General features: G+C 59.4%; 1 protein-coding gene across 1 annotated transcript in view; it reads left to right on the forward strand.

Moving 5' to 3' along the window:
- The window catches only part of LOC139412169 (solute carrier family 9 member 7), a 191,953-nt gene that overhangs the window by 66,366 nt on the left and 105,531 nt on the right, over positions 1–20,056 (forward strand). The gene's annotated exons all lie outside the window — the stretch shown is intronic.

Genomic DNA, 20,056 nt, shown 5'->3' on the forward strand with positions numbered 1-20,056 from the left:
CTGTGTGGTTCGGTGAGGGTGAGACAGTCTGTGTGGTTCGGTGAGGGTGAGACAGTCTGTGTGGTTCGGTGAGGGTGAGACAGTCTGTGTGGTTCGGTGAGGGTGAGACAGTCTGTGTGGTTCGTGTGAGGGTGAGACAGTCTGTGTGGTTCGGTGAGGGTGAGACAGTCTGTGTGGTTCGGTGAGGGTGAGACAGTCTGTGTGGTTCGGTGAGGGTGAGACAGTCTGTGTGGTTCGGTGAGGGTGAGACAGTCTGTGTGGTTCGGTGAGGGTGAGACAGTCTGTGTGGTTCGGTGAGGGTGAGACAGTCTGTGTGGTTCGGTGAGGGTGAGACAGTCTGTGTGGTTCGGTGAGGGTGAGACAGTCTGTGTGGTTCGGTGAGGGTGAGACAGTCTGTGTGGTTCGGTGAGGGTGAGACAGTCTGTGTGGTTCGGTGAGGGTGAGACAGTCTGTGTGGTTCGGTGAGGGTGAGACAGTCTGTGTGGTTCGGTGAGGGTGATACAGTCTGTGTGGTTCGGTGAGGGTGAGACAGTCTGTGTGGTTCGGTGAGGGTGAGACAGTCTGTGTGGTTCGGTGAGGGTGATACAGTCTGTGTGGTTCGGTGAGGGTGATACAGTCTGTGTGGTTCGGTGAGGGTGATACAGTCTGTGTGGTTCGGTGAGGGTGAGACAGTCTGTGTGGTTCGGTGAGGGTGAGACAGTCTGTGTGGTTCGGTGAGGGTGATACAGTCTGTGTGGTTCGGTGAGGGTGAGACAGTCTGTGTGGTTCGGTGAGGGTGAGACAGTCTGTGTGGTTCGGTGAGGGTGAGACAGTCTGTGTGGTTCGGTGAGGGTGAGACAGTCTGTGTGGTTCGGTGAGGGTGATACAGTCTGTGTGGTTCGGTGAGGGTGAGACAGTCTGTGTGGTTCGGTGAGGGTGAGACAGTCTGTGTGGTTCGGTGAGGGTGAGACAGTCTGTGTGGTTCGGTGAGGGTGAGACAGTCTGTGTGGTTCGGTGAGGGTGAGACAGTCTGTGTGGTTCGGTGAGGGTGAGACAGTCTGTGTGGTTCGGTGAGGGTGAGACAGTCTGTGTGGTTCGGTGAGGGTGAGACAGTCTGTGTGGTTCGGTGAGGGTGAGACAGTCTGTGTGGTTCGGTGAGGGTGAGACAGTCTGTGTGGTTCGGTGAGGGTGAGACAGTCTGTGTGGTTCGGTGAGGGTGATACAGTCTGTGTGGTTCGGTGAGGGTGAGACAGTCTGTGTGGTTCGGTGAGGGTGAGACAGTCTGTGTGGTTCGGTGAGGGCGAGACAGTCTGTGTGGTTCGGTGAGGGCGAGACAGTCTGTGTGGTTCGGTGAGGGCGAGACAGTCTGTGTGGTTCGGTGAGGGCGAGACAGTCTGTGTGGTTCGGTGAGGGCGAGACAGTCTGTGTGGTTCGGTGAGGGCGAGACAGTCTGTGTGGTTCGGTGAGGGCGAGACAGTCTGTGTGGTTCGGTGAGGGCGAGACAGTCTGTGTGGTTCGGTGAGGGCGAGACAGTCTGTGTGGTTCTTTGAGGGTGAGACAGTCTGTGGTTCGGTGAGGGTGAGACAGTCTGTGTGGTTCGGTGAGGGTGAGACAGTCTGTGTGGTTTGGTGAGGTTGAGTCTGTGTGGTGTTACCCAGAAGGTGGGGCCAGAGAGCCCTACAACAGCTTCACCCATTGGCCCAAATCTTTACACCTCTTTATCCATCCACCACTGTAGTTCCCCCTAACTGTCACCATGGGAACTGCTGGGAGAGTGGAAAGGTGCTCCTGTGCAGGACAGTGTTCAGCCAGAAGTCTGTCGTACCTGACAGCAGCTCCACCCAGAGGGCTGTAGTACCACCCAGAGGGCTGTAGTACCACCCAGAGGGCTGTAGTACCTGACTGTAGTACCACCTAGAGGACTGTAGTACCATCTAGAGGACTGTAGTATCTGACTGTAGTACCACCTATAGGGCTGTAGTACCTGACTGTAGTACCACCTAGAGGGCTGTAGTACCACCTAGAGGGCTGTAGTACCTGACTGTAGTACCACCTAGAGGGCTGTAGTACCTGACTGTTGTATCACCTAGAGGGCTGTAGTACCTGGCTGTTGTATCACCTAGAGGGCTGTAGTACCTGGCTGTAGTACCACCTAGAGGGCTGTAGTACCACCTAGAGGGCTGTAGTACCACCGAGAGGGCTGTAGTACCACCTAGAGGGCTGTAGTACCTGACTGTAGTACCACCTATAGGACTGTAGTACCACCTAGAGGGCTGTAGTACCTGACTGTAGTACCACCTATAGGACTGTAGTACCACCTAGAGGACTGTAGTACCTGACTGTAGTACCACCTAGAGGACTGTAGTACCACCCAGAGGGCTGTAGTACCACCTAGAGGACTGTAGTACCTGTTGCTAATAGTAGGGATGTCGGGCCAGGTAACTCTACCTGCTGCTAATAGTAGAGATGTCGGGCCAGGTAACTCCACCTGGGAGGGTTAGGGAGTCTGCTGTCGGTAGGGCAGGGTTAGGGAGTCTGCTGTCGGTAGGGCAGGGTAAGGAGTCTCCTGTCGGTAGGGCAGGGTAAGGAGTCTCCTGCCGGTAGGGTAGGGAGTTTGCTGTCGGTAGGGTTAGGGAGTTTGCTGTCGGTAGGGTAGGGGTAGGGAGTCTGCTGTCGGTTGGGTTTGGGATTCTGCTGTCGGTAGGCTAGGGAGTCTGCTGTCGGTAGGGGTAGGGAGTTTGCTGTCGGTAGGGTAGGGAGTCTGCTGCCGGTAGGATAGGGGTAGGGAGTCTGCTGTCGGTAGGGGTAGGGAGTCTGCTGTCGGTAGGGTAGGGGTAGGGAGTCTGCTGTCGGTAGGGGTAGGGAGTCTGCTGTCGGTAGGGTAGGGTTAGGGAGTCTGCTGTCGGTAGGGTAGGGGTAGGGAGTCTGCTGTCGGTAGGGTAGGGGTAGGGATTCTGCTGTCGGTAGGGTAGGGGTAGGGAGTCTGCTGTCGGTAGGGTAGGGTTAGGGAGTCTGCTGTCGGTAGGGTAGGGTTAGGGAGTCTGCTGTCGGTAGGGTAGGGTTAGGGAGTCTGCTGTCGGTAGGGTAGGGTTAGGGAGTCTGCTGTCGGTAGGGCAGGGTTAGGGAGTCTGCTGTCGGTAGGGCAGGGTTAGGGAGTCTGCTGTCGGTAGGGCAGGGTTAGGGAGTCTGCTGTCGGTAGGGCAGGGTTAGGGAGTCTGCTGTCGGTAGGGCAGGGTTAGGGAGTCTGCTGTCGGTAGGGTAGGGGTAGGGAGTCTGCTGTCGGTAGGGTAGGGGTAGGGAGTCTGCTGTCGGTAGGGTAGGGGTAGGGAGTCTGCTGTCGGTAGGGTTGGGTTAGGGAGTCTGCTGTCGGTAGGGTAGGGTTAGGGAGTCTGCTGTCGGTAGGGTTAGGGAGTCTGCTGTCAGTAGGTGTAGGGAGTCTGCTGTCGGTAGGGGTAGGGAGTCTGCTGTCGGTAGGGTAAGTTTAGGGAGTCTGCTGTCGGTAGGGTAAGGTTAGGGAGTCTGCTGTCGGTAGGGGTGGGGAGTCTGCTGTCGGTAGGGGTGGGGAGTCTGCTGTCGGTAGGGGTGGGGAGTCTGCTGTCGGTAGGGTTAGGGAGTCTGCTGTTGGTAGGGGAAGGGAGTCTGCTGTCGGTAGGGTAGGGGTAGGGAGTCTGCTGTCGGTAGGGTAGGGAGTCTGCTGTCGGTAGGGGTAGGGAGTCTGCTATTGGTAGGGTAGGGTTAGGGAGTCTGCTGTCGGTAGGGTAGGGGTAGGGAATCTGCTGTCGGTAGGGTAGGGGTAGGGGTAGGGAGTCTACCGTCGGTAGGGTAGGGGTAGGGAGTCTGCTGTCGGTAGGGTAGGGGTAGGGAGTCTGCTGTCGGTAGGGTATGGGTATGGAGTCTGCTGTCGGTCGGGTAGGGGTATGGAGTCTGCTGTCGATAGGGTAGGGTTAGGGAGTCTGCTGTCGATAGGGTAGGGGTAGGGAGTCTGCTGTCGGTAGGGTATGGGTATGGAGTCTGCTGTCGGTCGGGTAGGGGTATGGAGTCTGCTGTCGATAGGGTAGGGTTAGGGAGTCTGCTGTCGATAGGGCAGGGGTAGGGAGTCTGCTGTCGGTAGGGGTAGGGAGTCTGCTGTCGGTAGGGAGTCTGCTGTTGGTAGGGTAGGGGTAGGGAGTCTTTTGTCAGTAGGGTAAGGAGTCTCCTGCCGGTAGGGTAGGGGTAGGGAGTCTGCTGTCGGTAGGGTAGGGGAAGGGAGTCTGCTGTTGGTAGGGTTAGGGAGTCTGCTGTCGGTAGGGTTAGGGAGTTTGCTGTCGGTAGGGTAGGGGTAGGGAGTCTGCTGTTGGTTGGGTTTGGGATTCTGCTGTCTGTAGGGTAGGGAGTCTGCTGTCGGTAGGCTAGGGAGTCTGCTGTCGGTAGGGGTAGGGAGTTTGCTGTCGGTAGGGTAGAGAGTCTGCTGTCGGTAGGGCAGGGTTAGGGAGTCTGCTGTCGGTAGGGTAGGGGTAGGGAGTCTGCTGTCGGTAGAGTAGGGGTAGGGAGTCTGCTGTCGGTAGGGTAGGGGTAGGGAGTCTGCTGTCGGTAGGGTAGGGAGTCTGCTGTCGGTAGGCTAGGGAGTCTGCTGTCGGTAGGGGTAGGGAGTTTGCTGTCGGTAGGGTAGAGAGTCTGCTGTCGGTAGGGCAGGGTTAGGGAGTCTGCTGTCGGTAGGGTAGGGGTAGGGAGTCTGCTGTCGGTAGAGTAGGGGTAGGGAGTCTGCTGTCGGTAGGGTAGGGGTAGGGAGTCTGCTGTCGGTAGGGGTAGGGAGTCTGCTGTCGGTAGGGTAGGGTTAGGGAGTCTGCTGTCGGTAGGGTAGGGTTAGGGAGTCTGCTGTCGATAGGGCAGGGGTAGGGAGTCTGCTGTCGGTAGGGGTAGGGAGTCAGCTGTCGGTAGGGTAGGGGTAGGGAGTCTGCTGTCGGTAGGGGTAGGGAGTCTGCTGTCGGTAGGGTAGGGTTAGGGAGTCTGCTGTCGGTAGGGTAGGGGTAGGGAGTCTGCTGTCGGTAGGGTAGGGGTAGGGATTCTGCTGTCGGTAGGGTAGGGGTAGGGAGTCTGCTGTCAGTAGGGTAGGGTTAGGGAGTCTGCTGTCGGTAGGGTAGGGTTAGGGAGTCTGCTGTCGGTAGGGTAGGGTTAGGGAGTCTGCTGTCGGTAGGGTAGGGTTAGGGAGTCTGCTGTCGGTAGGGCAGGGTTAGGGAGTCTGCTGTCGGTAGGGCAGGGTTAGGGAGTCTGCTGTCGGTAGGGCAGGGTTAGGGAGTCTGCTGTCGGTAGGGCAGGGTTAGGGAGTCTGCTGTCGGTAGGGTAGGGGTAGGGAGTCTGCTGTCGGTAGGGTAGGGGTAGGGAGTCTGCTGTCGGTAGGGTAGGGGTAGGGAGTCTGCTGTCGGTAGGGTTGGGTTAGGGAGTCTGCTGTCGGTAGGGTAGGGTTAGGGAGTCTGCTGTCGGTAGGGTTAGGGAGTCTGCTGTCAGTAGGTGTAGGGAGTCTGCTGTCGGTAGGGGTAGGGAGTCTGCTGTCGGTAGGGTAAGTTTAGGGAGTCTGCTGTCGGTAGGGTAAGGTTAGGGAGTCTGCTGTCGGTAGGGGTGGGGAGTCTGCTGTCGGTAGGGGTGGGGAGTCTGCTGTCGGTAGGGGTGGGGAGTCTGCTGTCGGTAGGGTTAGGGAGTCTGCTGTTGGTAGGGGAAGGGAGTCTGCTGTCGGTAGGGTAGGGGTAGGGAGTCTGCTGTCGGTAGGGTAGGGTTAGGGAGTCTGCTGTCGGTAGGGTTGGGGAGTCTGCTGTCGGTAGGATAGGGTTGGGGAGTCTGCTGTCGGTAGGGGTAGGGAGTCTGCTGTCGGTAGGGGTAGGGAGTCTGCTGTCGGTAGGGTAGGGAGTCTGCTGTCGGTAGGGGTAGGGAGTCTGCTATTGGTAGGGTAGGGTTAGGGAGTCTGCTGTCGGTAGGGCAGGGTTAGGGAGTCTGCTGTCGGTAGGGCAGGGTTAGGGAGTCTGCTGTCGGTAGGGTTAGGGAGTCTGCTGTCGGTAGGGAGTCTGCTGTTGGTAGGGTAGGGGTAGGGAGTCTTTTGTCGGTAGGGTAAGGAGTCTCCTGCCGGTAGGGTAGGGGTAGGGAGTCTGCTGTCGGTAGGGTAGGGGAAGGGAGTCTGCTGTTGGTGGGGTTAGGGAGTCTGCTGTCGGTAGGGTTAGGGAGTTTGCTGTCGGTAGGGTAGGGGTAGGGAGTCTGCTGTTGGTTGGGTTTGGGATTCTGCTGTCTGTAGGGTAGGGAGTCTGCTGTCGGTAGGCTAGGGAGTCTGCTGTCGGTAGGGGTAGGGAGTTTGCTGTCGGTAGGGTAGAGAGTCTGCTGCCGGTAGGGTAGGGGTAGGGAGTCTGCTGTCGGTAGGGTAGGGTTAGGGAGTCTGCTGTCGGTAGGGTTGGGGAGTCTGCTGTCGGTAGGGTTGGGGAGTCTGCTGTCGGTAGGGGTAGGGAGTCTGCTGTCGGTAGGGGTAGGGAGTCTGCTGTCGGTAGGGGTAGGGAGTCTGCTGTCGGTAGGGGTAGGGTGTCTGCTGTAGGTAGGGGTAGGGTGTCTGCTGTAGGTAGGGGTAGGGTGTCTGCTGTAGGTAGGGGTAGGGAGTCTGCTGTCGGTAGGGTAGGGGTAGGGAGTCTGCTGTCGGTAAGGTAGGGTTAGGGAGTCTGCTGTCGGTAGGGTAGGGTTAGAGAGTCTGCTGTCGGTAGGGTAGGGTTAGGGAGTCTGCTGTCGGTAGGGCAGGGTTAGGGAGTCTGCTGTCGGTAGGGCAGGGTTAGGGAGTCTGCTGTCGGTAGGGCAGGGTTAGGGAGTCTGCTGTCGGTAGGGTAGGGGTAGGGAGTCTGCTGTCGGTAGAGTAGGGGTAGGGAGTCTGCTGTCGGTAGGGTAGGGGTAGGGAGTCTGCTGTCGGTAGGGTAGGGGTAGGGAGTCTGCTGTCGGTAGGGTAGGGGTAGGGAGTCTGCTGTCGGTAGGGTAGGGGTAGGGAGTCTGCTGTCGGTAGGGTAGGGTTATGGAGTCTGCAGTCGGTAGGGTAGGGTTAGGGAGTCTGCTGTCGATAGGGTAGGGTTAGGGAGTCTGCTGTCGGTAGGGTAGGGTTAGGGAGTCTGCTGTCGGTAGGGTATGGTAAGGGAGTCTGCTGTCGGTAGGGTAGGGTTAGGGAGTCTGCTGTCGGTAGGGTATGGTAAGGGAGTCTGCTGTCGGTAGGGTAGGGCTAGGGAGTCTGCTGTCGGTAAGGTAAGGTTAGGGAGTCTGCTGTCGGTAGGGTAAGGTTAGGGAGTCTGCTGTCGGTAGGGTAGGGGTTAGGGAGTCTGCTGTCGGTAGGGTAGGGTAAGGGAGTCTGCTGTCGGTAGGGTTAGGGAGTCTGCTGTTGGTAGGGGTAGGGAGTCTGCTGTCGGTAGGGGTAGGGAGTCTGCTGTCGGTAGGGGTAGGGAGTCTGCTGTCGGTAGGGGTAGGGTGTCTGCTGTAGGTAGGGGTAGGGAGTCTGCTGTCGGTAGGGTAGGGGTAGGGAGTCTGCTGTCGGTCGGGTAGGGTTAGGGAGTCTGCTGTCGATAGGGTAGGGTTAGGGAGTCTGCTGTCGGTAGGGTAGGGTTAGGGAGTCTGCTGTCGGTAGGGTAGGGTAAGGGAGTCTGCTGTCGGTAGGGTAGGGTTAGGGAGTCTGCTGTCGGTAGGGGTAGGGAGTCTGCTGTCAGTAGGGGTAGGGAGTCTGCTGTCGGTAAGGTTAGGGAGTCTGCTGTCGGTAGGGTAAGGTTAGGGAGTCTGCTGTCGGTAGGGGTGGGGAGTCTGCTGTCGGTAGGGGTGGGGAGTCTGCTGTCGGTAGGGGTGGGGAGTCTGCTGTCGGTAGTGGTGGGGAGTCTGCTGTCGGTAGGGGAAGGGAGTCTGCTGTCGGTAGGGTAGGGGTAGGGAGTCTGCTGTCGGTAAGGTAGGGAGTCTGCTGTCGGTAGGGGTAGGGAGTCTGCTATTGGTAGGGTAGGGTTAGGGAGTCTGCTGTCGGTAGGGTAGGGGTTAGGGAGTCTACCGTCGGTAGGGTAGGGGTAGGGAGTCTGCTGTCGGTAGGGTAGGTGTAGGGAGTCTGCTGTCGGTAGGGTAGGGGTAGGGAGTCTGCTGTCGGTCGGGTAGGGGTAGGGAGTCTGCTGTCGGTGGGGCAGGGGTAGGGAGTCTGCTGTCTGTAGGGCAGGGTTAGGGAGTCTGCTGTCGGTAGGGCAGGGTTAGGGAGTCTGCTGTCGGTCGGGTAGGGTTAGGGAGTCTGCTGTCGATAGGGTAGGGTTAGGGAGTCTGCTGTCGGTAGGGTAGGGTTAGGGAGTCTGCTGTCGGTAGGGTAGGGTAAGGGAGTCTGCTGTCGGTAGGGTTAGGGAGTCTGCTGTCGGTAGGGGTAGGGAGTCTGCTGTCAGTAGGGGTAGGGAGTCTGCTGTCGGTAAGGTTAGGGAGTCTGCTGTCGGTAGGGTAAGGTTAGGGAGTCTGCTGTCGGTAGGGGTGGGGAGTCTGCTGTCGGTAGGGGTGGGGAGTCTGCTGTCGGTAGTGGTGGGGAGTCTGCTGTCGGTAGGGTTAGGGAGTCTGCTGTTGGTAGGGGAAGGGAGTCTGCTGTCGGTAGGGTAGGGGTAGGGAGTCTGCTGTCGGTAAGGTAGGGAGTCTGCTGTCGGTAGGGGTAGGGAGTCTGCTATTGGTAGGGTAGGGTTAGGGAGTCTGCTGTCGGTAGGGCAGGGTTAGGGAGTCTGCTGTCGGTAGGGCAGGGTTAGGGAGTCTGCTGTCGGTAGGGTTAGGGAGTCTGCTGTCGGTAGGGAGTCTGCTGTTGGTAGGGTAGGGGTAGGGAGTCTTTTGTCGGTAGGGTAAGGAGTCTCCTGCCGGTAGGGTAGGGGTAGGGAGTCTGCTGTCGGTAGGGTAGGGGAAGGGAGTCTGCTGTTGGTGGGGTTAGGGAGTCTGCTGTCGGTAGGGTTAGGGAGTTTGCTGTCGGTAGGGTAGGGGTAGGGAGTCTGCTGTTGGTTGGGTTTGGGATTCTGCTGTCTGTAGGGTAGGGAGTCTGCTGTCGGTAGGCTAGGGAGTCTGCTGTCGGTAGGGGTAGGGAGTTTGCTGTCGGTAGGGTAGAGAGTCTGCTGCCGGTAGGGTAGGGGTAGGGAGTCTGCTGTCGGTAGGGTAGGGTTAGGGAGTCTGCTGTCGGTAGGGTTGGGGAGTCTGCTGTCGGTAGGGTTGGGGAGTCTGCTGTCGGTAGGGGTAGGGAGTCTGCTGTCGGTAGGGGTAGGGAGTCTGCTGTCGGTAGGGGTAGGGTGTCTGCTGTAGGTAGGGGTAGGGTGTCTGCTGTAGGTAGGGGTAGGGAGTCTGCTGTCGGTAGGGTAGGGGTAGGGAGTCTGCTGTCGGTAAGGTAGGGTTAGGGAGTCTGCTGTCGGTAGGGTAGGGTTAGAGAGTCTGCTGTCGGTAGGGTAGGGTTAGGGAGTCTGCTGTCGGTAGGGCAGGGTTAGGGAGTCTGCTGTCGGTAGGGCAGGGTTAGGGAGTCTGCTGTCGGTAGGGCAGGGTTAGGGAGTCTGCTGTCGGTAGGGTAGGGGTAGGGAGTCTGCTGTCGGTAGAGTAGGGGTAGGGAGTCTGCTGTCGGTAGGGTAGGGGTAGGGAGTCTGCTGTCGGTAGGGTAGGGGTAGGGAGTCTGCTGTCGGTAGGGTAGGGTTAGGGAGTCTGCTGTCGGTAGGGTATGGTAAGGGAGTCTGCTGTCGGTAGGGTAGGGTTAGGGAGTCTGCTGTCGGTAGGGTAGGGTTAGGGAGTCTGCTGTCGGTAGGGTATGGTAAGGGAGTCTGCTGTCGGTAGGGTAGGGCTAGGGAGTCTGCTGTCGGTAAGGTAAGGTTAGGGAGTCTGCTGTCGGTAGGGTAAGGTTAGGGAGTCTGCTGTCGGTAGGGTAGGGGTAGGGAGTCTGCTGTCGGTAGGGTAGGGTAAGGGAGTCTGCTGTCGGTAGGGTAGGGTTAGGGAGTCTGCTGTCGGTAGGGTAGGGTAAGGGAGTCTGCTGTCGGTAGGGTTAGGGAGTCTGCTGTTGGTAGGGGTAGGGAGTCTGCTGTCGGTAGGGGTAGGGAGTCTGCTGTCGGTAGGGGTAGGGAGTCTGCTGTCGGTAGGGGTAGGGTGTCTGCTGTAGGTAGGGGTAGGGAGTCTGCTGTCGGTAGGGTAGGGGTAGGGAGTCTGCTGTCGGTCGGGTAGGGTTAGGGAGTCTGCTGTCGATAGGGTAGGGTTAGGGAGTCTGCTGTCGGTAGGGTAGGGTTAGGGAGTCTGCTGTCGGTAGGGTAGGGTAAGGGAGTCTGCTGTCGGTAGGGTAGGGTTAGGGAGTCTGCTGTCGGTAGGGGTAGGGAGTCTGCTGTCAGTAGGGGTAGGGAGTCTGCTGTCGGTAAGGTTAGGGAGTCTGCTGTCGGTAGGGTAAGGTTAGGGAGTCTGCTGTCGGTAGGGGTGGGGAGTCTGCTGTCGGTAGGGGTGGGGAGTCTGCTGTCGGTAGGGGTGGGGAGTCTGCTGTCGGTAGTGGTGGGGAGTCTGCTGTCGGTAGGGGAAGGGAGTCTGCTGTCGGTAGGGTAGGGGTAGGGAGTCTGCTGTCGGTAAGGTAGGGAGTCTGCTGTCGGTAGGGGTAGGGAGTCTGCTATTGGTAGGGTAGGGTTAGGGAGTCTGCTGTCGGTAGGGTAGGGTAGGGAATCTGCTGTCGGTAGGGTAGGGGTAGGGAGTCTACCGTCGGTAGGGTAGGGGTAGGGAGTCTGCTGTCGGTAGGGTAGGTGTAGGGAGTCTGCTGTCGGTAGGGTAGGGGTAGGGAGTCTGCTGTCGGTCGGGTAGGGGTATGGAGTCTGCTGTCGATAGGGTAGGGTTAGGGAGTCTGCTGTCGATAGGGCAGGGGTAGGGAGTCTGCTGTCGGTAGGGTAGGGTAAGGGAGTCTGCTGTCGGTAGGGTAGGGTTAGGGAGTCTGCTGTCGGTAGGGTTAGGGAGTCTGCTGTCGGTAGGGGTAGGGAGTCTGCTGTCAGTAGGGGTAGGGAGTCTGCTGTCGGTAAGGTAAGGTTAGGGAGTCTGCTGTCGGTAGGGTAGGGATAGGGAGTCTGCTGTCGGTAGGGTAGGGTTATGGAGTCTGCAGTCGGTAGGGTAGGGTTAGGGAGTCTGCTGTCAATAGGGTAGGGTTAGGGAGTCTGCTGTCGGTAGGGTAGGGTTAGGGAGTCTGCTGTCGGTAGGGTATGGTAAGGGAGTCTGCTGTCGGTAGGGTAGGGTTAGGGAGTCTGCTGTCGGTAGGGTATGGTAAGGGAGTCTGCTGTCGGTAGGGTAGGGCTAGGGAGTCTGCTGTCGGTAAGGTAAGGTTAGGGAGTCTGCTGTCGGTAGGGTAAGGTTAGGGAGTCTGCTGTCGGTAGGGTAGGGGTAGGGAGTCTGCTGTCGGTAGGGTAGGGTAAGGGAGTCTGCTGTCGGTAGGGTAGGGTTAGGGAGTCTGCTGTCGGTAGGGTAGGGTAAGGGAGTCTGCTGTCGGTAGGGTTAGGGAGTCTGCTGTTGGTAGGGGTAGGGAGTCTGCTGTCGGTAGGGGTAGGGAGTCTGCTGTCGGTAGGGGTAGGGAGTCTGCTGTCGGTAGGGGTAGGGTGTCTGCTGTAGGTAGGGGTAGGGAGTCTGCTGTCGGTAGGGTAGGGGTAGGGAGTCTGCTGTCGGTCGGGTAGGGTTAGGGAGTCTGCTGTCGATAGGGTAGGGTTAGGGAGTCTGCTGTCGGTAGGGTTAGGGAGTCTGCTGTCGGTAGGGTAGGGTAAGGGAGTCTGCTGTCGGTAGGGTAGGGTTAGGGAGTCTGCTGTCGGTAGGGGTAGGGAGTCTGCTGTCAGTAGGGGTAGGGAGTCTGCTGTCGGTAAGGTTAGGGAGTCTGCTGTCGGTAGGGTAAGGTTAGGGAGTCTGCTGTCGGTAGGGGTGGGGAGTCTGCTGTCGGTAGGGGTGGGGAGTCTGCTGTCGGTAGGGGTGGGGAGTCTGCTGTCGGTAGTGGTGGGGAGTCTGCTGTCGGTAGGGGAAGGGAGTCTGCTGTCGGTAGGGTAGGGGTAGGGAGTCTGCTGTCGGTAAGGTAGGGAGTCTGCTGTCGGTAGGGGTAGGGAGTCTGCTATTGGTAGGGTAGGGTTAGGGAGTCTGCTGTCGGTAGGGTAGGGGTAGGGAATCTGCTGTCGGTAGGGTAGGGGTAGGGAGTCTACCGTCGGTAGGGTAGGGGTAGGGAGTCTGCTGTCGGTAGGGTAGGTGTAGGGAGTCTGCTGTCGGTAGGGTAGGGGTATGGAGTCTGCTGTCGGTCGGGTAGGGGTATGGAGTCTGCTGTCGATAGGGTAGGGTTAGGGAGTCTGCTGTCGATAGGGCAGGGGTAGGGAGTCTGCTGTCGGTAGGGTAGGGTAAGGGAGTCTGCTGTCGGTAGGGTAGGGTTAGGGAGTCTGCTGTCGGTAGGGTTAGGGAGTCTGCTGTCGGTAGGGGTAGGGAGTCTGCTGTCAGTAGGGGTAGGGAGTCTGCTGTCGGTAAGGTAAGGTTAGGGAGTCTGCTGTCGGTAGGGTAAGGTTAGGGAGTCTGCTGTCGGTAGGGTAGGGTTAGGGAGTCTGCTGTCGGTAGGGTAGGGTTAGGGAGTCTGCTGTCGGTGGGGCAGGGTTAGGGAGTCTGCTGTCGGTGGGGCAGGGGTAGGGAGTCTGCTGTCGGTGGGGCAGGGGTAGGGAGTCTGCTGTCGGTGGGGCAGGGGTAGGGAGTCTGCTGTCGGTAGGGCAGGGTTAGGGAGTCTGCTGTCGGTAGGGCAGGGTTAGGGAGTCTGCTGTCGGTCGGGTAGGGTTAGGGAGTCTGCTGTCGATAGGGTAGGGTTAGGGAGTCTGCTGTCGGTAGGGTAGGGTTAGGGAGTCTGCTGTCGGTAGGGTAGGGTAAGGGAGTCTGCTGTCGGTAGGGTTAGGGAGTCTGCTGTCGGTAGGGGTAGGGAGTCTGCTGTCAGTAGGGGTAGGGAGTCTGCTGTCGGTAAGGTTAGGGAGTCTGCTGTCGGTAGGGTAAGGTTAGGGAGTCTGCTGTCGGTAGGGGTGGGGAGTCTGCTGTCGGTAGGGGTGGGGAGTCTGCTGTCGGTAGTGGTGGGGAGTCTGCTGTCGGTAGGGTTAGGGAGTCTGCTGTTGGTAGGGGAAGGGAGTCTGCTGTCGGTAGGGTAGGGGTAGGGAGTCTGCTGTCGGTAAGGTAGGGAGTCTGCTGTCGGTAGGGGTAGGGAGTCTGCTATTGGTAGGGTAGGGTTAGGGAGTCTGCTGTCGGTAGGGTAGGGGTAGGGAATCTGCTGTCGGTAGGGTAGGGGTAGGGAGTCTACCGTCGGTAGGGTAGGGTTAGGGAGTCTGCTGTCGGTAGGGTTAGGGAGTCTGCTGTCGGTAGGGGTAGGGAGTCTGCTGTCAGTAGGGGTAGGGAGTCTGCTGTCGGTAAGGTAAGGTTAGGGAGTCTGCTGTCGGTAGGGTAAGGTTAGGGAGTCTGCTGTCGGTAGGGTAGGGTTAGGGAGTCTGCTGTCGGTAGGGTAGGGTTAGGGAGTCTGCTGTCGGTGGGGCAGGGTTAGGGAGTCTGCTGTCGGTGGGGCAGGGGTAGGGAGTCTGCTGTCGGTGGGGCAGGGGTAGGGAGTCTGCTGTCGGTGGGGCAGGGGTAGGGAGTCTGCTGTCGGTAGGGCAGGGTTAGGGAGTCTGCTGTCGGTAGGGCAGGGTTAGGGAGTCTGCTGTCGGTCGGGTAGGGTTAGGGAGTCTGCTGTCGATAGGTTAGGGTTAGGGAGTCTGCTGTCGGTAGGGGTAGGGAGTCTGCTGTCAGTAGGGGTAGGGAGTCTGCTGTCGGTAAGGTTAGGGAGTCTGCTGTCGGTAGGGTAAGGTTAGGGAGTCTGCTGTCGGTAGGGGTGGGGAGTCTGCTGTCGGTAGGGGTGGGGAGTCTGCTGTCGGTAGTGGTGGGGAGTCTGCTGTCGGTAGGGTTAGGGAGTCTGCTGTTGGTAGGGGAAGGGAGTCTGCTGTCGGTAGGGTAGGGGTAGGGAGTCTGCTGTCGGTAAGGTAGGGAGTCTGCTGTCGGTAGGGGTAGGGAGTCTGCTATTGGTAGGGTAGGGTTAGGGAGTCTGCTGTCGGTAGGGTAGGGGTAGGGAATCTGCTGTCGGTAGGGTAGGGGTAGGGAGTCTACCGTCGGTAGGGTAGGGGTAGGGAGTCTGCTGTCGGTAGGGTAGGTGTAGGGAGTCTGCTGTCGGTAGGGTAGGGGTAGGGAGTCTGCTGTCGGTCGGGTAGGGGTATGGAGTCTGCTGTCGATAGGGTAGGGTTAGGGAGTCTGCTGTCGATAGGGCAGGGGTAGGGAGTCTGCTGTCGGTAGGGTAGGGTAAGGGAGTCTGCTGTCGGTAGGGTAGGGTTAGGGAGTCTGCTGTCGGTAGGGTTAGGGAGTCTGCTGTCGGTAGGGGTAGGGAGTCTGCTGTCAGTAGGGGTAGGGAGTCTGCTGTCGGTAAGGTAAGGTTAGGGAGTCTGCTGTCGGTAGGGTAAGGTTAGGGAGTCTGCTGTCGGTAGGGTAGGGTTAGGGAGTCTGCTGTCGGTAGGGTAGGGTTAGGGAGTCTGCTGTCGGTGGGGCAGGGTTAGGGAGTCTGCTGTCGGTGGGGCAGGGGTAGGGAGTCTGCTGTCGGTGGGGCAGGGGTAGGGAGTCTGCTGTCGGTAGGGCAGGGTTAGGGAGTCTGCTGTCGGTAGGGCAGGGTTAGGGAGTCTGCTGTCGGTAGGGCAGGGTTAGGGAGTCTGCTGTCGGTAGGGCAGGGTTAGGGAGTCTGCTGTCGGTAGGGTTAGGGAGTCTGCTGTCGGTAGGGAGTCTGCTGTTGGTAGGGTAGGGGTAGGGAGTCTTTTGTCGGTAGGGTAAGGAGTCTCCTGCCGGTAGGGTAGGGGTAGGGAGTCTGCTGTCGGTAGGGTAGGGGAAGGGAGTCTGCTGTTGGTAGGGTTAGGGAGTCTGCTGTCGGTAGGGTTAGGGAGTTTGCTGTCGGTAGGGTAGGGGTAGGGAGTCTGCTGTCGGTAGGGTTGGGTTAGGGAGTCTGCTGTCGGTAGGGTAGGGTTAGGGAGTCTGCTGTCGGTAGGGTTAGGGAGTCTGCTGTCGGTAGGGGTAGGGAGTCTGCTGTCAGTAGGGGTAGGGAGTCTGCTGTCGGTAAGGTAAGGTTAGGGAGTCTGCTGTCGGTAGGGTAGGGTTAGGGAGTCTGCTGTCGGTAGGGCAGGGGTAGGGAGTCTGCTGTCGGTGGGGCAGGGGTAGGGAGTCTGCTGTCGGTAGGGCAGGGGTAGGGAGTCTGCTGTCGGTGGGGCAGGGGTAGGGAGTCTGCTGTCGGTAGGGCAGGGTTAGGGAGTCTGCTGTCGGTAGGGCAGGGTTAGGGAGTCTGCTGTCGGTAGGGCAGGGTTAGGGAGTCTGCTGTCGGTAGGGCAGGGTTAGGGAGTCTGCTGTCGGTAGGGTTAGGGAGTCTGCTGTCGGTAGGGAGTCTGCTGTTGGTAGGGTAGGGGTAGGGAGTCTTTTGTCGGTAGGGTAAGGAGTCTCCTGCCGGTAGGGTAGGGGTAGGGAGTCTGCTGTCGGTAGGGTAGGGGAAGGGAGTCTGCTGTTGGTAGGGTTAGGGAGTCTGCTGTCGGTAGGGTTAGGGAGTTTGCTGTCGGTAGGGTAGGGGTAGGGAGTCTGCTGTCGGTAGGGTTGGGTTAGGGAGTCTGCTGTCGGTAGGGTAGGGTTAGGGAGTCTGCTGTCGGTAGGGTTAGGGAGTCTGCTGTCTGTAGGGGTAGGGAGTCTGCTGTCAGTAGGGGTAGGGAGTCTGCTGTCGGTAAGGTAAGGTTAGGGAGTCTGCTGTCGGTAGGGTAGGGTTAGGGAGTCTGCTGTCGGTAGGGCAGGGGTAGGGAGTCTGCTGTCGGTGGGGCAGGGGTAGGGAGTCTGCTGTCGGTAGGGCAGGGGTAGGGAGTCTGCTGTCGGTGGGGCAGGGGTAGGGAGTCTGCTGTCGGTAGGGCAGGGTTAGGGAGTCTGCTGTCGGTAGGGCAGGGTTAGGGAGTCTGCTGTCGGTAGGGCAGGGTTAGGGAGTCTGCTGTCGGTAGGGCAGGGTTAGGGAGTCTGCTGTCGGTAGGGCAGGGTTAGGGAGTCTGCTGTCGGTAGGGCAGGGTTAGGGAGTCTGCTGTCGGTAGGGTTAGGGAGTCTGCTGTCGGTAGGGAGTCTGCTGTTGGTAGGGTAGGGGTAGGGAGTCTTTTGTCGGTAGGGTAAGGAGTCTCCTGCCGGTAGGGTAGGGGTAGGGAGTCTGCTGTCGGTAGGGTAGGGGAAGGGAGTCTGCTGTTGGTAGGGTTAGGGAGTCTGCTGTCGGTAGGGTTAGGGAGTTTGCTGTCGGTAGGGTAGGGGTAGGGAGTCTGCTGTTGGTTGGGTTTGGGATTCTGCTGTCTGTAGGGTAGGGAGTCTGCTGTCGGTAGGCTAGGGAGTCTGCTGTCGGTAGGGGTAGGGAGTTTGCTGTCGGTAGGGTAGAGAGTCTGCTGCCGGTAGGGTAGGGGTAGGGAGTCTGCTGTCGGTAGGGTAGGGTTAGGGAGTCTGCTGTCGGTAGGGTTGGGGAGTCTGCTGTCGGTAGGATAGGGTTGGGGAGTCTGCTGTCGGTAGGGGTAGGGAGTCTGCTGTCGTTAGGGGTAGGGAGTCTGCTGTCGGTAGGGGTAGGGTGTCTGCTGTAGGTAGGGGTAGGGTGTCTGCTGTCGGTAAGGTAGGGTTAGGGAGTCTGCTGTCGGTAGGGTAGGGTTAGGGAGTCTGCTGTCGGTAGGGTAGGGTTAGGGAGTCTGCTGTCGGTAGGGCAGGGTTAGGGAGTCTGCTGTCGGTAGGGCAGGGTTAGGGAGTCTGCTGTCGGTAGGGCAGGGTTAGGGAGTCTGCTGTCGGTAGGGCAGGGTTAGGGAGTCTGCTGTCGGTAGGGTAGGGGTAGGGAGTCTGCTGTCGGTAGGGTAGGGGTAGGGAGTCTGCTGTCGGTCGGGTAGGGTTAGGGAGTCTGCTGTCGATAGGGTAGGGTTAGGGAGTCTGCTGTCGGTAGGGTAGGGTTAGGGAGTCTGCTGTCGGTAGGGTAGGGTAAGGGAGTCTGCTGTCGGTAGGGTAGGGTTAGGGAGTCTGCTGTCGGTAGGGGTAGGGAGTCTGCTGTCAGTAGGGGTAGGGAGTCTGCTGTCGGTAAGGTTAGGGAGTCTGCTGTCGGTAGGGTAAGGTTAGGGAGTCTGCTGTCGGTAGGGGTGGGGAGTCTGCTGTCGGTAGGGGTGGGGAGTCTGCTGTCGGTAGGGGTGGGGAGTCTGCTGTCGGTAGTGGTGGGGAGTCTGCTGTCGGTAGGGGAAGGGAGTCTGCTGTCGGTAGGGTAGGGGTAGGGAGTCTGCTGTCGGTAAGGTAGGGAGTCTGCTGTCGGTAGGGGTAGGGAGTCTGCTATTGGTAGGGTAGGGTTAGGGAGTCTGCTGTCGGTAGGGTAGGGGTAGGGAATCTGCTGTCGGTAGGGTAGGGGTAGGGAGTCTACCGTCGGTAGGTTAGGGGTAGGGAGTCTGCTGTCGGTAGGGTAGGTGTAGGGAGTCTGCTGTCGGTAGGGTAGGGGTAGGGAGTCTGCTGTCGGTCGGGTAGGGGTATGGAGTCTGCTGTCGATAGGGTAGGGTTAGGGAGTCTGCTGTCGATAGGGCAGGGGTAGGGAGTCTGCTGTCGGTAGGGTAGGGTAAGGGAGTCTGCTGTCGGTAGGGTAGGGTTAGGGAGTCTGCTGTCGGTAGGGTTAGGGAGTCTGCTGTCGGTAGGGGTAGGGAGTCTGCTGTCAGTAGGGGTAGGGAGTCTGCTGTCGGTAAGGTAAGGTTAGGGAGTCTGCTGTCGGTAGGGTAAGGTTAGGGAGTCTGCTGTCGGTAGGGTAGGGTTAGGGAGTCTGCTGTCGGTAGGGTAGGGTTAGGGAGTCTGCTGTCGGTGGGGCAGGGTTAGGGAGTCTGCTGCCGGTGGGTCAGGGGTAGGGAGTCTGCTGTCGGTGGGGCAGGGGTAGGGAGTCTGCTGTCGGTGGGGCAGGGGTAGGGAGTCTGCTGTCGGTAGGGCAGGGTTAGGGAGTCTGCTGTCGGTAGGGCAGGGTTAGGGAGTCTGCTGTCGGTCGGGTAGGGTTAGGGAGTCTGCTGTCGATAGGGTAGGGTTAGGGAGTCTGCTGTCGGTAGGGTAGGGTTAGGGAGTCTGCTGTCGGTAGGGTAGGGTAAGGGAGTCTGCTGTCGGTAGGGTAGGGTTAGGGAGTCTGCTGTCGGTAGGGGTAGGGAGTCTGCTGTCAGTAGGGGTAGGGAGTCTGCTGTCGGTAAGGTTAGGGAGTCTGCTGTCGGTAGGGTAAGGTTAGGGAGTCTGCTGTCGGTAAGGGTGGGGAGTCTGCTGTCGGTAGGGGTGGGGAGTCTGCTGTCGGTAGTGGTGGGGGTAGGGAGTCTGCTGTCGGTAAGGTAGGGAGTCTGCTGTCGGTAGGGGTAGGGAGTCTGCTATTGGTAGGGTAGGGTTAGGGAGTCTGCTGTCGGTAGGGTAGGGGTAGGGAATCTGCTGTCGGTAGGGTAGGGGTAGGGAATCTGCTGTCGGTAGGGTAGGGGTAGGGAGTCTACCGTCGGTAGGGTAGGGGTAGGGAGTCTGCTGTCGGTAGGGTAGGTGTAGGGAGTCTGCTGTCGGTAGGGTAGGGGTAGGGAGTCTGCTGTCGGTCGGGTAGGGGTATGGAGTCTGCTGTCGATAGGGTAGGGTTAGGGAGTATGCTGTCGATAGGGCAGGGGTAGGGAGTCTGCTGTCGGTAGGGTAGTGTAAGGGAGTCTGCTGTCGGTAGGGTAGGGTTAGGGAGTCTGCTGTCGGTAGGGTTAGGGAGTCTGCTGTCGGTAGGGGTAGGGAGTCTGCTGTCAGTAGGGGTAGGGAGTCTGCTGTCGGTAAGGTAAGGTTAGGGAGTCTGCTGTCGGTAGGGTAAGGTTAGGGAGTCTGCTGTCGGTAGGGTAGGGTTAGGGAGTCTGCTGTCGGTAGGGTAGGGTTAGGGAGTCTGCTGTCGGTGGGGCAGGGTTAGGGAGTCTGCTGTCGGTGGGGCAGGGGTAGGGAGTCTGCTGTCGGTGGGGCAGGGGTAGGGAGTCTGCTGTCGGTGGGGCAGGGGTAGGGAGTCTGCTGTCGGTGGGGCAGGGGTAGGGAGTCTGCTGTCGGTAGGGCAGGGTTAGGGAGTCTGCTGTCGGTAGGGCAGGGTTAGGGAGTCTGCTGTCGGTAGGGCAGGGTTAGGGAGTCTGCTGTCGGTAGGGCAGGGTTAGGGAGTCTGCTGTCGGTAGGGTTAGGGAGTCTGCTGTCGGTAGGGAGTCTGCTGTTGGTAGGGTAGGGGTAGGGAGTCTTTTGTCGGTAGGGTAAGGAGTCTCCTGCCGGTAGGGTAGGGGTAGGGAGTCTGCTGTCGGTAGGGTAGGGGAAGGGAGTCTGCTGTTGGTAGGGTTAGGGAGTCTGCTGTCGGTAGGGTTAGGGAGTTTGCTGTCGGTAGGGTAGGGGTAGGGAGTCTGCTGTCGGTAGGGTTGGGTTAGGGAGTCTGCTGTCGGTAGGGTAGGGTTAGGGAGTCTGCTGTCGGTAGGGTTAGGGAGTCTGCTGTCGGTAGGGTTAGGGAGTCTGCTGTCGGTAGGGGTAGGGAGTCTGCTGTCAGTAGGGGTAGGGAGTCTGCTGTCGGTAAGGTAAGGTTAGGGAGTCTGCTGTCGGTAGGGTAGGGTTAGGGAGTCTGCTGTCGGTAGGGCAGGGGTAGGGAGTCTGCTGTCGGTGGGGCAGGGGTAGGGAGTCTGCTGTCGGTAGGGCAGGGGTAGGGAGTCTGCTGTCGGTGGGGCAGGGGTAGGGAGTCTGCTGTCGGTAGGGCAGGGTTAGGGGGTCTGCTGTCGGTAGGGCAGGGTTAGGGAGTCTGCTGTCGGTAGGGCAGGGTTAGGGAGTATGCTGTCGGTAGGGCAGGGTTAGGGAGTCTGCTGTCGGTAGGGCAGGGTTAGGGAGTCTGCTGTCGGTAGGGTTAGGGAGTCTGCTGTCGGTAGGGAGTCTGCTGTTGGTAGGGTAGGGGTAGGGAGTCTTTTGTCGGTAGGGTAAGGAGTCTCCTGCCGGTAGGGTAGGGGTAGGGAGTCTGCTGTCGGTAGGGTAGGGGAAGGGAGTCTGCTGTTGGTAGGGTTAGGGAGTCTGCTGTCGGTAGGGTTAG

The sequence above is a fragment of the Oncorhynchus clarkii genome, chromosome 1 (genome assembly GCF_045791955.1).
Source record: "Oncorhynchus clarkii lewisi isolate Uvic-CL-2024 chromosome 1, UVic_Ocla_1.0, whole genome shotgun sequence".
NCBI classification, from domain to species: Eukaryota; Metazoa; Chordata; class Actinopteri; order Salmoniformes; family Salmonidae; genus Oncorhynchus; species Oncorhynchus clarkii.